Genomic DNA, 17519 nt, shown 5'->3' on the forward strand with positions numbered 1-17519 from the left:
AGTAGATACCAAACAGGAGAGGACCCAGTACCGAACCCTGTGGGACTCCAGTCGTGACTGATTGGCAGTCTGACTTGTAGTCAGCTACTTTCACACTGTGGGTTCTATCTGTGAGCCAGTTTGCAACCCAATTAGTGATATAGGGGTTGATGCTTAGCTTAGTAAGTTTTTCTGATTCCTGAGTGGGAAATGGTATCAAAGGCCTTGGCCAGATCAAGGTAGGCTATATGAACCACCTTACCTTCATCCAAAGCTCTGGTGACTGACTCAAAGAAGTCAACCAAGTTGAGCAGGCATGATCTACCCCTCACAAAACCAAATTGTGTAGGATCCAGAGTTTGGAGATTCCCTATATCCTTGTTTATTAGGTCCATGATGATGCGTTCCATAGCTTTGCATATCAGACTCATCAGGCTAATGGGGCAATAGTTCCCGGAGTCTGTAGTCACTCCTCCTTTGTGGAGAGGGATGACTGTAGCAGTGCATCATTCAGTAGGGACAAAGCCTGAGGCGAGGCTGTGATTGAACAGGGCACACAGGTGAGGTGCCAGTTCACTCTGTAGTTCATGCAGAGCACAGCAAGAAATATTGTCAGGTCCCATAGAAGCTGTATTCTTGGCCTTGGACAGTGCTGTTTTAACCTGTACATCAGTAATATTGGGTGCCAGGTAATCTACTGGTACTGTGATTGGTCCTTTGGGGGGATGGGTAAAGTTAGCACTGAATCTATCCGCCAGTATATTCGCAATATCTATTGGCTTGGTATAGGAAGTACCATTGTGCAGTAGCTCAGAGCAAATCTGGGTATTGCCATGGAGATTGTTTACATAACTATAGAAGGCCTTGTGGCTGTCTTTACTATCTGCTGCAATTCCTAGCTTTAGAGGATTTGATGAGGGGTCTCACCTTATTCCGCATCAGTTTCCTCCTTCTATTGTAGAGTTTGTTTATGGCAGGGGACCACCAGCTTGACTTCCTTTTTTTGACCAGAGCATCTTAGTTCTCTTGGGTATGGCGAGATCCATGCATTTGTGTACGTGTTCGTACAGTGCATCGGTGTATGATTTGGCGGTCATGCAACTATTCTCCATTTGCATGGCTGCCGTGGAATTAGCCACCTCTCTTTTTAGGAGCCTAAGGACAGCTTTGGAGAAGTTTTTCATGGTGGTTACCTTTGTTGGGGGGTGGGAGGGATGTGGATTTCCAAGGTGATTAACTTGTGATCGGATCTAACCAGGGAGGAGTTGAGTATTGGTGCAGAGCAAAATTCACCCATGTTAGTTATGACCAGGTCAAGGATGCTGCTACCTCTAGTGAGGGTAAGAATGAGCTGGTCCAGGGCACTGGAAGTAATGAATTCCAGAAAGCGCTGGGCAAGTGTATTGGTACATGAGTAGGTTTCCCAGTTAATGGAGGGGTAGTTGAAGTCGCCCAGTATGAGAGTGTTAGGTTGGACCTTAATATTCTCCAGGGTGCTTAGGAATGTGGAGTGTGAATCTTGGGACATGGTTGGGGACCTATAGCAGGCTACGACTTGAATCACTGTCTTACCCAATGTTAACTACACCTGAAGTATCTCAGATGCGTTATGTTATGAATGCTTTGCCTATGTAAAAGATGAAGTAGTAGTTTGACTCTTAATATGTACAAACTGTTTGTATTTCTAAGTTCAGGAGGAAGTGCATATAATGCACTGAGTGCTGCAAAGTTTGTGTTATCTACTTAGACATGTTCTAAGGAGAAACAGGAAAATACCATCATTGAACATGGATAGGAAGTTGTGATTTAAGGGTATTGACAGATGTGAAAGGCAGCAAGTGTCGGGCATTCAGAAAGATACAAGCTTTTGAATGTAAGCAAGACAGCAATGTCAATGCCCCATTTCATGGGAGTCAACTAGTTCTCTGTAGTATATGCAGTGCTATTTGATTCATGAGAATAAAACATGAAAAAAGCTTGAACTGTGATGTCAGCATATCAAATGTGCACACGTGTATATGTATACATGTCAAACGTGTATACATATATATGTACTCATGAACTGTAATGCATGCCAGAGTGTGCACACACACACACACACACACACACACACACACACACACACACACACACACACACACACACACACATATGTCCAGTGTACTCATGTGTAAATATATACATATGGGTCCATAGTAACTGAATAAAATACAGTTTGTTTGAAGTCCTTTTTTCAAAATCAAAAACATTGAAAACTGAACTAATCAAGTAAACTGCATAAATTCTCCCAATTGTTTTTTGCTGGAGGGATAGCCTCCTGGCAACCCGCATGGGGAATTGCATCCTCCGCACCACTGCTAAATTAACTGTACCAACTCCAAGACTGCACAATACCGGGGAAAATGTGTAAATCCATTAGCCCTGTATTCTACAATCCCACTGCTGTCAGCAGTCTGCTATGTTACTCTTCTGTCAATATGCATGCTATTTGATTAGTATAATTCAAATAGCACACACTCACCAGCAAGAGTGCCATTTGATCACATAGCGGGGAACCATACCTCTATACATTATCTGTAAAATATGCATGCCAAATGTGCACACACACACACACACACACACACACACACACACACACACACACGTGTGTGTGTGTGTATATATATATATATATATATATATATATATACATATATATCTACACACACACACACACACACACACACACACACACACACACACACACACACATATATATATTTATATATATATGTAAAGATATATTATATATAGATATAGGTACAGAGGCAGAAATATATATACACACACACACACACACACACATATATATATGTGGATGTGTGTGTGTGTGTGTGTGTGTGTGTGTGTGTGTGTGTGTGTGTGTGGTAGCATTTACTTGGTTGAAATTGGAATGTGAAGCTGTCTCAACCTGTCCAAAGTCAGAGATGATTAATGTGTGCTTTTGGTATATACTAATGGTCTTTACCATTAGTTGTGTGACTATAGGGGAGTTAATATAAATATAAATATATATATATATATAAAATTAAGAGGGTATTGGAGCAAAGCTCATCGTGTATTGCAGGGCTTGCTTATGTACTTGCTTGTAGATTGGCTATGTGCGAGTGGTATTGTTTGAATGTGCACTGTAAGAATTGTTTAGTGTTTTTTTGTGATCAGTGTATGATTGGGTTGTTTTTATGGTGTTTTTTGTAGTGCTTGGTATGGCTAGTTTTTGTGTTTAGTTTAATGTACTTTAAAGTTTTGTGATTTTTTTCGATGCATGATTGCCCAATGTATTGTGTACAGTGTATGGAATGTCAATGTAGGGTGTTTTCAGTCTTACTACATGCAATCATACTGTATATATAGAGATGTTTGTGCATATGTACACAAACGTGCGTGCGTGCACACACACACACACACACACACACACACACACACACACACACACACACACACACACTAAGAGAACAAGATACAAGGGTACTATAGAAACAAATCTGAAGTACAAAAAGTAGGTTTTTATTACCAATACCAACATTAACAGCAGCAGAATTATAACATTTTTCAACACTCTGTCAGCGTCATCACAAAATTTGTCATCATTCTACCAGCATCATTACTAGTTTACCACCACTCTGTCAGCCTCACAGTTTGGCAGCACTCTGCCGGTCTCATAGTTTATCACCACTCTGGCAGCCTTTTAGTTTACCATCACTCTGGCATCCTCATAGTTTACCACCACTATTCTGCCAGCCTCATAGTTTATCACCACTCTGCCTGCCTCATAGTTTGCCATCACTCTGCCAGCCTCATAGTTTACCACCTCTCTGCCAGCCTCATTGCTAATTGATCACCACATTACCAGCATAATCCCTGACTATATCACCACTCAGCATAATCAATAATGTAGGTAGGAAGGTACTGTGAGTATAAAACTTATTCAAAATGCAACTTCCTACAAAATTAATGGAATTTTTGTAGACATAACCTGCATTTTCTGAAAATGGCAAAAATAAGTAAAAAATAGATTTCCCATATTATGTGCTTGGATATTTTCCACACATATATCATGCTTTTCAAAAAGAAGAAAGTGGCATGGAATACTAAAAGCATCAGAAAGGAAAACTGATGCAAAACACTTACTTGTCACTGCTGAACCAATTATTCAGAAATATTTTTTTTTATTAATGAAATGTTACGATGATATACCACATGGTAGAATTGTAAGTATGCTAATAGCCTAAAATACTGATCTCCATGTGGTGAGAAAGATTGTAAACTTGCTCTGAAGGACAGAATGTACATTGTCAGAGTTCTTTCAAGTTCATATTTCCCTGCTGTAGTTCTTCAGTCACACTTGCATACATATTTATGGTCTAACCACTTCAGATTCTCTTTCCTTAGCTTCTGCAGAATAATTTTCTAACTTGGTCCTCATTTTGTTAATACCTGGCATAACATGTTTCCATGGTACTTGTCACAGTCTCGACTTCCTCACTTATGTTATTTTGTTTGGCCACTTCCTCTCAGCTTCCACCTTATGAATCGGAGTAAAATTTAGCAATTTCTTTGAATTTTTTTATTGGTTTTCATCATTAATGCTACTGCTTTACCATTAAACAACCTAACACACACTTTTTTCCCTATGTTCGACAGGAATTTAGTTAATGCATCTCTTTAACTTGGGAGGGAGTGAGAAACACATCTGCCGTGTACATACCTCTTAACCTCTTAAAGAAAGAAATCTTGGCAAAGCCATAAATAATAGGGGGACAAAGGGCCCAAAAATAGTTATAAACTGTATGAAAATACAGCCGTCTCATAGATAAAGGGCATTTTATGATCTCTTACCCCAAAAATAAAATGGCATTTTCTTTCTTATTGCAAGACATTTCTTTTGAATAAAAGACTATATTATTACAGTAAAATTCCTTAAGTACATATAGCTGGACAAGTCCTGATGGCACTGTATAAGAAAAACTCCATTTTATGCAGTGCTAAGGGCCCTAAAGTCAGTCACAAAAACAATAATGCTGTATAATAGATAAGATAAAAAGGCCAGTACAGCCAAAGGAGAGAAAAACAGTTCCACAAAAATGGGGCCCATAAACAGCCAGTTACTAGAGAGCTCACAGACATTAGAGGAAGAAGAAGAGTTTAATATACAATTCCAGGGGATTTTTTTATAGCAGGAAGCAGTTTTATACATACGTTCTATAAGTAGTTTTACCATTTTGTTAACCAGGTGGACCCACTGGACACATTCCTTTTTCAGGGATGACCGGGGGCAATGCTTACTTAAGTGACTAGCTTAAGCTCACCCAGTAGACAAATGAAGGCTGAAAGAATCAAACCCTGTACCACAGCTCACAGTCTTAACCCTCTCTGCCAATTGCCAGAAATAGTTATAGAACTATAACTTTTTGTTTTATTACTGCACTGTTTGTGTTTTACTGGGTGATTATTGTTGTTTTTGGACACTTAAAGTATTTGTTAAAAAAATAGTACTGCAGTAGATTCAAATTCTCAAAAAGTAGTGTTACACAATGTATGTTTCAATCAAGCAAAACAACAGAAATAGAGGATCTAAAGTCACGCATAGAACGTTTTGGGTTAAGTATTACACTGAGTTACTTGACAATTGCTGTTCAAAGTAAAATATGCACATGGTGTTAGCATCCCCCCCCCCCCCCAAAGTTCCCCTGCAGTCTGTTCTTATTCTGATTGTCAGAGGTCAACTTCCAATGATTAGAATTATGTGACACACAAAGAAAAAGGGACAGGAAGGTCACATTTGGAGAGAGATGCTCTGGCTACCTTCCTGTTAATCATATGGTTGGACAGGTATCAAGCTGTTTTGTGTTGCCCCTTACTTTGAGATTACTACTTCATTATTATCACATCATTAAGCACTTGAATGGCATGTTTTCATGCAAGTGAAGTTGTTTATATGGTTGTTCAGTCTACTTCTAAAAATGACCCAATGTGGTATTTATGCTGTACACAGACAAACAGGTCCTCCTCTATGCATTCCACTGCTGTCTGTGGGTAGGTAAAATGTAATATGTGTCTGGCAGCAATGTCAATTGTTGACATTTCCTTTTCATTGTAATTACAGATTTGCTAATTATGTGTTCCTTTTAAAGATGGGTGGAGGAAAAGCACTGGAACAACTGAAATATTTACATTAAAAAACTTTATATGAAACAGAAATGTTTCAGGCAATAACCAAAACATGAGACCTTGAAAGTTGCTAGATGTTATGGCATATCTTACTTGATGTTATGCATAATGTAATTGTATTGTGTAAAAAAGAATTTAGCCAAAATATGAAGAATATTTTTTGAAACCATGACTAGAACTTCTGAGCAATATTAATCTGCACAATATTAATCTGCATGTGGAGTAAAGCACTTACACAAACCATACTATTTAATTTACATTTTTATATTCTTCTTCCAGTTCCATGTTTCCTGACCATTAGGCTTCTGCTGTAACTGTACCAGTTAATTTCCCATCAGTGTGGTAGGTTTATGGTGTATCCATCATCCATGCAGCCATAAGAGATTTTCTGTTTTCTACATATACCCTCTACAGCACTAGCTAGCATGTGTGCTTGAAGATGTTAGGGCGTACTAATTTACCCCTGTGAGTGTGACTGCTCCCACACATGCTTCATGAAGGTTAAATGGCATGGCAAAGCAAAGTGCATGTCCTCAGCCCATATACTACATGCTATATATGTCAATCTCCCAGTAGATACCTGCACTGTAGTGGGATGGCCCATATCCTTCCTCTGCATGCAGGAACAAGCCAATGACAGCTGCTAATTCCCACTTCCTTGTCAGGTTCTTCAGTGGCCAAGTTATCTGTCAATCTCAAGTCATGTGAACCATAGTCAGGGCTTTATTCTCCTGCACATTACACTGCTTCCTGAGTTCAAGGGATTGATTCCTTCAGCCTCTATTTGTTTCATGTGCGACACTGAGCAAGTCAAGCAACTATCTGATGCTCCTGAGTCACAAAAAGGTCATGAATATCAGTTGTCTGCCCATGCTTAACAAATACACAATAAAAGATAAAATAAAATGTGAATCTATGAATTCATGCATTGCAACCATCACACTGAAAGGATCTTGTTTTCCATACCATTCAAATAACGCACATTACTCTGATCTCTGTTATGGTTTTATAATAGTCAGGTTTTGGAAAAGACAGAAATCCTACGTTACCTTTAGTTTAGACTTTCAGCCTTGCTTCAGCTAACTAATTTTGTTTTTTCATTAGCATAGCCCTTGATTATAGAAAAATGTATAGATTTGTCATCCAGGCTACAGAAATGAATTATACATGAAGGAAGCTAGATGTCAAATGCCTCTAGTATGACCAAAACTAACAGAAAACTCGTTTGGAGAAGTGATGTGAATGTGGCACAGTCCATTGAATGTAGTGGGCAATGAGGGCAGCTGCTGTGTGAGGTTGGGTCTGGATACAAGGATAGTTTACGGATGTGGAAGGATAAGAAGAGAACATCAGGTCTGTTGAGGAAGGCATCTATAATTACCTGTGTAGTACCTAGGCTTTGAACGTAGTTCTAAGAATTTAGGAGATGTGTGTTGGAGGTAGCAGTAAAGCCTACACGGACTCACACATGTGGAAGGTATCTGCTGTCTGACTGTTTTTTAGAGTGAGTCCATTTCCCAGAGAAGACCATGGCATGGTGGTGTTAGAAAATCTGATCTGATATTATCCCTTTCTATCTCGTTGTCGGCTATTGCACATAAGGGATGTATCTGACAGCTGGCACATCTTGATGCAAGCTGGCAGGGATAAGTAAAATCAATTGCTTGAGAGGTTCTGAAGATGGCCAAGAAATCTTTTGTAGGACCTGTACCCATTCTGAAGCTGAAAGAGACAGAACAAAGGAAATTATATAATTAATTAATTTCAACAATGCCAACTGCTGTGCAACTACCAGCAGGTGAACAAGATCAGTCTGTTGCATTCTGTTCCCAGATGGATGACTGAAGTTTAACACAGTAATCGGTCTCTTCCACAGAAAAATGTCCAAACCAGATATTTTTCACAGAAAAATAACAGATACATGTGTCTTCTGAAACCCTGAGCCTCAAATGAAAATCACTCTCTATCCAGATGTTCTTCGTGTTTCACTGTTGCAGTCATCACCTGTGGGTTATCCCTGCTGTGGTAGCCCTCGGCCGGCCCGAATACCAGAGTCAATGTTTTTCTGTGTCAGCTGCTGTCGCTTGTTGACTGACATCAGGTAGTCAGTGCTATAAAGCAAGGCAGCTGATGCCATTACATCAGTCTTTCTTGGTGTGGAGCCCCTAGCAGAAGAAGTTCACAAGTGTGCCGGTCGGTCGCTACCAGAGTTTGAATTACAGCTGAAAACATCTAAAGCTAAGTACCCCGTTGGGGATCCTTTTTTCTTGCACTAACCAATGTCCAAAAAAGTTAACAATTGTCTCGCCTGTGGAAAGCAGATCCCACGCCAAGACTTCCATTCATACTGCGTCACTTGTTTAGGCCCAGACCACGACGTCCTCCATTGCCGGTTCTGTGCCCTCTTTAAAGCGAGAACCATTCATCGTAGAGGTCTTATTGTAGACAGGTATTTTCTTCTTCTGTGTTCACATTCCAAAATGGCATCTGTCAACCATAAATCTGTAGACATTCCAAAAAAATGTAGAGATAAAGATAGAGACAGACCACACAAGGCTAAGCCTTCCGACGACTCTACCACTAAGCTGGTCGTCAGTTCTCCGGAATTCAGTGAGGCACTTTCACAGCCCCATATACCCAATAAAATATCTACGCAGGGCTCTACAAGACCCTTTCAGCGTCCAGTATGCCACAGAAATATTCTTCGTCTTCCAAGCCTTTGGTTGTCTCTGCCTTGGTTGGGTCTGGAGCCACGAAGCAGGCACCGGCTTCCAAGGTGGCCTTTTGCACTACCGAATTTAGACAAAGCCGACTACCATTTCTCTCAGACCAATGGATACTCTTAGACCTAGAAGCCAGGCCACTCCTAGAAAATCTACCTCTAACCACCATCTTACTGCTGCTCCACCACCCCAAGCCCAAATGCTTAAAATGGTGGAGGATCTTATCTCCCTTATCAGGGGCAGTCAGGCCACAACATCTAAAAGGAAAAGACACCCGTCTCCTGAAATACTGACAGGACAGGAATCTGAGGAATCTGATTATTCAGACTTTGAAGAGAAACAACAACTGACTTCTTATGAGGATTCAGATGCAGAGGAATCCATTCCTTCTGCCTCACCACCAGAATATCTTTCATTTGGGGAAACCCTTCACACCCTCAGGGAACATTTCCACTGGGAATCCCAGGACTTCCTCAGTCTAAGAAAAGACAAAGAGAGTTGCTAGACCTGCCCCAGCACAAACCCCTGGCCAACTCCCCATCTTAGAAGTGGTGGATGATGTTTTCCATGAATCCAGTTTAGCTCCTGACGCCCTCCCACACGCTCCCAGTAAACCTGACAGGTATTACAGAGTACCGATTCTCACAAATATGTGTACAGAAATCCTGCTGCAGACCCGGAGGTCATTACACAGGGACCTAAAGAAGCTAAGGCTAGTTCTGCTAAGAATCCAATTCCTCCTGACAAAGATTCCAGAGCTCTAGACTGATGGGGTAAAAAAAATTATGCACCTCTGCAACCTTAGCTATCAGAGCACTCAACTGTCAGTTCCATATGTTAAAATATCAACAACACACTTTGGAACTATTAAAGCAAAAGATTTCAACCTTTCCTGACTGTGCTAATTCAGAAGAGTTCGCAGATTTACTGCACTCCCCTTGTCAAGTGGCCAAACACTCATTGCACTGTGGATATGATGCCCTAAAAGCCTCAGGCAGGGCAGCAGTGTCAGGATCTGTCATTAGGAGATATGCATGGTTGAAGGAACAACCGCTCCCTGATCATGTCAAGTCTAAATTAATTGATGCACCCTTGGATAAGGACCACTTGTTTGGAGTAAAAGCAGAAGAGGTGCTTAAAAAGATGGAAGACAAAGCAAAATGTATGCAAACAGTAAAAGATTTCTTTCAGGTACAACCTCCTATGTTTAACAGGAATTTTCCCTCTAAGCACTGGTCCTTTCCTGCACCTAGGAGACAGGGGCAAAGTAAGCCCCACAGGGACAGATCACCCAGGCCCCTATCCCAGGGATAGCAGAGAATCAAACATTGGACCACTTCTGCCCCAAAGACAGGGAGTTCTAAGCCATCCCTATATGGCAAAAACTGTCAATGACTTCCTCTCCCCCCACCCCCTCCTGCCCACCTTTTACTCACCAAAATCAAAGAAAATTGGCTTTCTGTTACAAAAGACCAATGAGTCTTAAAGATCATTTTTCAGGAATACAAATTCTCTTTCAACGAACTCCCAGTTCCAAGAGGGTACCCAGACTTACCTCCAAATCAGTGGGCAGAGGCATTGAAACAAGTCCAAACTCTCATATCCCGAGGGACAGTAGAACAAAGGCAAAGGCTTTTATTCCAGACTATTCCTTGTTCCCAGAAAAGAGGGCACTTGGCACCCCATCCTGGATCTATCCATTCTGAATACCTCCCTGGTAGTCCCCACATTCAAAATGCTAACTTTGCAGCAGCTGCTGCCTATGCTGACAAAAAAATGTCTGGTTAGTGACCCTAGACCCAAAAGATGCCTACCTTCACATTCCCATAAGGTAATCCTGCAGGAAATTCTTGCGCTTCAGAGCAGGCTCACAACACTTTCAGTTTTCTGCTCTATGCTTTGGTTTATCTACTGCTCCCAGGGAATTCACCAAATGCTTAGCCCCGGCCATAGCATTTTGCAGACAGATAAATATACAGATTTACCCTTATCTGAACAACTGCCTCATTCAGGCAGGGTGCAAAAAAAAGTTGCTCCAGGACCTCCTCTTTGTCAAAACCCTCCTAACCTCCTTAGGGTTCATCATCAATGAGAACAAATCAAAGCAAACACCCTCCAGGAAGATAATTTTCTTGGGATCACTGCTGGACACAGCATCCCAAATGGCCTTCCTATCCCCAGAAAAGCAGAGCTTCCTGCGTCTCTACTTTACCCAGCTGGCTTCCAGAAGTCACCTCACTGTGAGGAAGTTCCTGCAAGCCTTGGCGTACATGGCATCTTGCATCCTCCTAATTCCTCTGGCCTGGCTTCACATGAGAAAACTTCAATGGTATCTAAAGAACCTTTGGTGTCAGCACTCTTAGCCTCAAGAGACCTCTCTCCCTCTGATCCCCTGTATAAGGGCCGCATTTCTCTGGTGGGTAGGGGCCTGTGCCAAGAACAAGGGTCTTACCTTCATCCTCCACCCAACCGGGCAGACCATCACCACAGACACCTCAGACATTGCTTAGGGTGCTCACCTAGCAGGCAGGTGCATCCAAGTTCTTTGCGATGCCCAGCACCTTCCCTTACACATCAACCAGAAAGAAATGATGGCAGTACAAAAGTCTCTGACATCCTTCAAACCCTATCTCAGGCCAGGGGTTCTTCTTATCAAAACAGACAACACCAATGTGGTATGTCAAAAACAGGGAGGGACCCAATCTTACCCTATGTGCAGGCTAGCCATGAACCTCTGGCTGACAGCCTCCTCCTTGGAATTACACCTAATAGCCCAATACCTACCAGGGATCAACAACACCCTGGCAGACCACTTCAGCAGAAACCTACTGGACCCCCATGAATGGCAGCTCCACAGAAAAATCTTTTTTGTAAGCCACTCAGAAGTGGGGAACTCCAGAGGTGGATCTCTTTGCTTCGCAGCTCAACCACCAGCTGTAAAAATTCTGTACCAGGGAGTATCACCACCTAGTGTGGAAGGAGGATGCCTTGACCTTCCCTTGGAACACCCTCTTTGTATACGCTTTCCCTCCTCTGCCTCTTATTCCCAAGATACTGATCAAGATAAAGGAGGAGAGACCAAAGACCATCCTCATTGCTCCAGACTGGCCCAGACAGCATTGGTACCCCTTACTGCACAGCCTGACATTACAGCCTCCCAGGCAGCTTCCCCTGATCTCAGACCTCTTAATTCAGGTGTGTGGGGGGGAATGTGGCACCCAGACTTGCAGACTCTCAAACTGTCAGCATGGCTAATACTCTAAAGGCAAGCAGGGGGCCCTTGTTAAACAAACATGTCCTAGACATTATCACAGAGGCCAGGAGGCCCAGCACCAGAAAATCTTATGCAGGGAAATGGAAAAGATTCTGCTCCTGGAGCCAGTCTAGAGGGGGAAATTCCTCACAACCTTCCATCCCTCTTATCCTGAACTACCTAGTGGAGTTACACAATAGTGGCCTCTCCTTCTCTTCTATTAAAATCCACGCCTCAGCCATTTCAGCTTATTTCAATACAGATCAGCTCCCATTCTCACATCCTTTGATTAAACAATTCCTCATTGGGGCTTCTAAAGTCATACCTCTGAGCCCTTCATCATTTTCCATGCAGACAGGGTCCCCCTGAGGACTAACCCCTCCTTTACGCCCAAGGTGGTATCTAATGTGACTCTCAACCAGGCCATACATCTGCCCACCTTTTTTCATAACCCTCAAAACAAGGGGGAAATAATTCTGTATTCACTAGACATGCACAGGCAGGTCAGATACTACCTGGACCATACTAAACCCTTCAGGAAAACAGACCAACTTCTTGTCAGCTTTGCCCCAGGGGCAGAGAGGAAGCCCATTTCCAAGCAAACCATTTCCAAATGGATATCACACTGTATCCATTTCTGCTACAGATTACATGGGAAACCACCTCCTACGTCTATTTGTACCCATTCCACTAGGGCAGCCTCCACTTCCACAGCATTCCTCAGAGGAGTTCCCACCAGGAACATCTTGGAAGCTGCAACCTGGACGTTTGTCCATACCTTTACAAAGCATTACCACCCACCTCTTTTCTCTAAGGCTAAGGGAGGGTTTGCCTCTGCAATTCTGCAGGGCATGCTGACCCATGCGTAGGTCTCTTACTAATCCTACCACCCCTCTCCTCAGCTTTGGGAATCCTCCCACAGGTGATGACTGCAATAGTGAAACATGAAGAACATAGTACAGTTGCGTGCACTTACCATAAATGTAGATATTCAAGTGTATTCTCTGTTGCAGTCCTGGTTACCCTCCCTCCTTCCCCTTATATCCTCTTTCCTTAGGGAGACATAAGCTTCTTACGGTGGGTTTTAGCCACCAGGACCACTTTACCATATTTCCTTAGGCTTCTGACTGGTTAGGGCAAGAAACACTGATATAATGGCATTGGCTGCCTTGCTTTATAGCACTGATGACCTGACGTCAGTCAACAAGCGACAGCAACCGATGCAGAAAAACACTGACTCTGGTATTCAGGCCAGCCGAGGGCTACCACAGCAAGGATAACCCACAGGTGATGACTGCAACAGTGAATACACTTGAACATCTACATTTATGGTAAGTGTACACACCTGTACTTTGAACAACCTGGTTAAAAAATATTAATAGATAAAAAATAAATTAAAAATATTACAGAAAGTGTTTCAAATGGTTTAGTGAAACAAGTAAAACATTGAGAGGTATCAGAGATTGTTGGCTACATTTGGTGTCTGGTCCCAGAATAGAAGAACACAGTGCTCCCTCCCACCCCCTACCACCTTCACCAAAAGATCATAATAAACAGTAGTCAGATGGCGGTTATTTGATTCATTGTTCTCTATTTGAAACATTTTTTCACTGAATCAGTTTAAACATAAACACACATGATTGCAAATCTGTGTCCACTGACAAAAATGTTGAAGTTTGATATTTTCACCAAATATGCATCAGTGTTGCAGTTAATTATAATATGTAAAATGGAACATGATGCATACCCCCCTGCCAACAGGATGGAGATTTGGATGGGGGCACTTTCTTGTGTAAAACAGCACCTGATTTTATTTAGCGGAAATAGTTTTGTTTATTTTTATTTAATGGCATTTGATGAAGAGAGTTCATAGTAAATACATTTCATCTGCTTTGCTTAAAAGGGATTTGCATACATGCACCTCATACACCACATGTCTAATAAAACCGAAAAAAATCAATCTAAAGAAAATTGGAATATTTTCTTTTCTGTTCATAGGTTCATAGGTTCATAGGTTCATACTAGGCTATCTGCCCAAGGGCATTTATAAGCCTAGCCCATAGTTATGTGGCTTTCGCCACCCCTTTAGTTTGAATAAAAACTATGCCTATCATTTTTCTGTGCCTCTGTCAAGCAGTGACGCTGAAGTAATCCCTGGGGTATATCTGCAATCTCCCATCCATTGGTCAAGATTCCTCTTGAACAAGACCAGAGAGGTGCTCTGCCTCACATGTACCGGGATTTTGTTCCACAGCATAGGGAGTCTCTGGGTGATGAATCTGTCCCTCCAGCACGTTCTATTTATAACCGTGTCAAGGTTTAAGTCTCCCGCCCTTGTGGTTCTGAGGGATCTAGATTTTTTGAGGTGAAGCATATTCATCAAATCTGGGTTTGACATGGCCTTATATGTCAGGCACAGGTCACCTCTGAGCAAGCGGTATGAGACTGAATAGAGCTGGAGTTCTTTCAGTCGGGCAGCATAAGACATATTTTTGAGACCCTTTATCCTTTTGGTGAGGAACTTTTGGGGCCTTTCAAGCTGCAGCAGGTGTCTGGTCAGATACATTCGAACGGGCATTGTACTCAATCATAGGTCTAATAAGTGATGAGTACAGGGGGACGATGACCTCCCTTGATCTAGATGTGAATCCCTTCATGATCAGGTGGGTGATATAGAAGGTTTTCCTAACTACTTTAGCAACATGAGTGTCAAACGAAAGGCTACTGTCAACCTGGGTCCCCAGATCTCTGATGACTTTTTCTGTGCTCAGTGGATTGCCACCTATATGTTTCTTTTTATTGACTATTTTCATATCTTTCAACATACACCTAGCTACTTTCGTTCTTTACTAATCGCTAAAAAGCATATTTCTCAACTTGTATGTGCAAGAAATCTGGACAAAGCCAAAAATAAGGGGGTGAGATAAGGGCCCAAAAATAGGGTCAGTCTTTAAATATTGTTCTTGTAACCTTAGAAGTTTAATATACTGAAATGTCTTGCGTTAGCATGCATTTCATGAGAGATATGAAGCCTAAAACTGAAATGTGTGCTATTATTTAGTGACATCAATCCTCAATGATTTGCAGGTAAACTACAATTTTCAGAGGGACAAATCTGAACACTCTGTGATAATCTGGACAATTGTGAGGTATGCCAACAAGATATCACATGACCCATGTTTGCAGTCAACCAGCATCCCTGTATTCACAACACACATCCATAGTTAACAAAAGAAAGTTTCAACTTGTCCACCATCTTGTCACACGCCACCTGCTTCAAATCACAGGGATACTCCAGTAGTCATTCATTTCCCCATTTTGACTTAAAAGGGGTCTTACACTGGTTAAATTAATGGTTGATACAGTGACTACATGCTGTGTTGCAACTCCAGCCCTGCATTTACCAAATGCACATCTGGTGTCATAGTGGCACATGTCTAGCTAAGCTGCACTTTGCATACTGTAAAAAGCTGAAATGCTTATTCAAGCATGCATAGCTCCCACCTGCTTGGCATACAACTGCAATATGTGTCTTTGTGAGAGAAGAGCATCAACTCAGGTTGTAGTGACAGGACTCAGCACCCCGATTATCCTACACATTAGTACTGAAGCAAGCTCTGCTCTTCAGTTTACTGTCCTTTTACAATAAATTATTCAAGCATTGCTGTACAACATCAGATTAGAAAATGCGACAGTCGTATATGTTGCAAGGACTGCATCTTCTCCTACTGCTGCTGTTATATTTGCTGGTGGTGATTAATGATTATGTAGAAAAAGATGTTAGTCTTTAGCTAAAATATAATGTATTACATTACACTGTAAATTATGTAAGTCTGCATGTTTCTGCACACAGTCTGTACATTGTGATCTGGCATGTACTTAATCTTGGACCCCTCTGATTTTTAGATAAGTAAGTGGTGAGACTTCTCCAGGCCTTACCTACTCACCAGCTGAGATCCTGGTTCATGCAGCAGCATGGTTGTTCTTGTCAAGAGCAATGTAATCTCTCTTCTTAATTTGCTCCCGCTCCTTTCCTTTTGATTAAGTCGTCCATAGATGTGTTTTCAAGTCTGGAGCGTAGCAGCATTAGCTAGTTACATTCTTTCCTGTTTACCACGTTATTTATTCACATCTGCTGCTCTTTTCTTATGTATTACACCCAGAGAACAAAGGCTAAGTATGTGAAAATGAATGAATAACCAAGTAGACTCCGGAGCAGGTATAACCTCTCCTGCCTTGAATACACAGCCTACCCTAAAACCATACATCCTTAGGGTACTTTCAGTAATGTCTTCTTTCTTTCTTTTTTGGTCTAATTCACAGCAGTATAATTGTATGAATGTATTACGCTGCAGTGGTTAATTTAATCAATGACTTGGCGATTTTCTTCTTCATTTTTGCTGGGAGTAATACATGATGACCTTCAGAAAGGTTTCAAAAATATTAAAGCTGGTGCTCCGCAAAAGTACCAAGCAAATATCGCTGACCACTGTATTTACTGTATTTTTAGTTCAAGGGGTTACAGGACTCTGCCCTTGCAATACATTTGTTTTTAAAGAGTGAGCATATTATATGTTCCACCATAAATCAGTCAGAAAGATCAGTATAAAAAATCTGTAAAACATTCCAATACAGGGAACTTTTCAACAAGTGTCACATGATAGATATGTGGGGATTATTTTCTTTCTCAAGACACCATGAGTAACCTCAAAAATGCTAACAAAAACAGATCTGGCTGTCATAAATCAGGCAAAGGTTGCCATGAGGAGTTTTGGGTCACATAATTAATTTCATCCATATGCCCAGGCTCTTTCCAAAGTAAATAATTGCATAGGCAGTAATGGGTAATGACAGCCGGGGAATATAGCAAAATGTTTCAGTGTATGTCTATTCACTTAACATCAATTACAAAGGTTCACCAGAAGGAGGTATGTATTTTGAACCTGAAATGTTGAAGAACAGGTATGGCACTTTAACAACATTTTAATGGCTTAGCACTATGATTTAAAAAAAAGTGATGAAATAGTGAATGGATGCCTGAAGGCACCCCTGGATTATCTGAAATGGTACTCCAGACATGCCTAGTTGATTTCTAGGTTTTAAATGCCTGCTTCTTTTACATGTATAAATCAGTTGCCACGACCAGTGCCTGAACCTCCGAACATATTAGACTGTCAAATCTTCAGTTATAGAGTATATGCAGATAGAGTTTAGGGATGTTGTTTGTCAGTCCTCACATTCGAAACTAAGAGGTCAGAAATGAGATTAACTGAAGTTCCAGAATGAGTCCTCTGCAGTTATTTCTCCCTCCCTCTCTCCCTCCCTCCTTCCTTACTGCAATGTACCATATGAAT

The 17519-nt window shown here is 41.5% G+C and overlaps 1 protein-coding gene across 2 annotated transcripts in view; it reads left to right on the forward strand.

The window, feature by feature from the left end:
- Positions 1-17519, forward strand: part of EVA1B (eva-1 homolog B) — an 897639-nt gene that overhangs the window by 247347 nt on the left and 632773 nt on the right. The gene's annotated exons all lie outside the window — the stretch shown is intronic.

Source organism: Protopterus annectens, chromosome 1.part2 (genome assembly GCF_019279795.1).
Source record: "Protopterus annectens isolate FY-2018-M chromosome 1.part2, PAN1.0, whole genome shotgun sequence".
Classification (NCBI taxonomy): Eukaryota; Metazoa; Chordata; order Ceratodontiformes; family Protopteridae; genus Protopterus; species Protopterus annectens.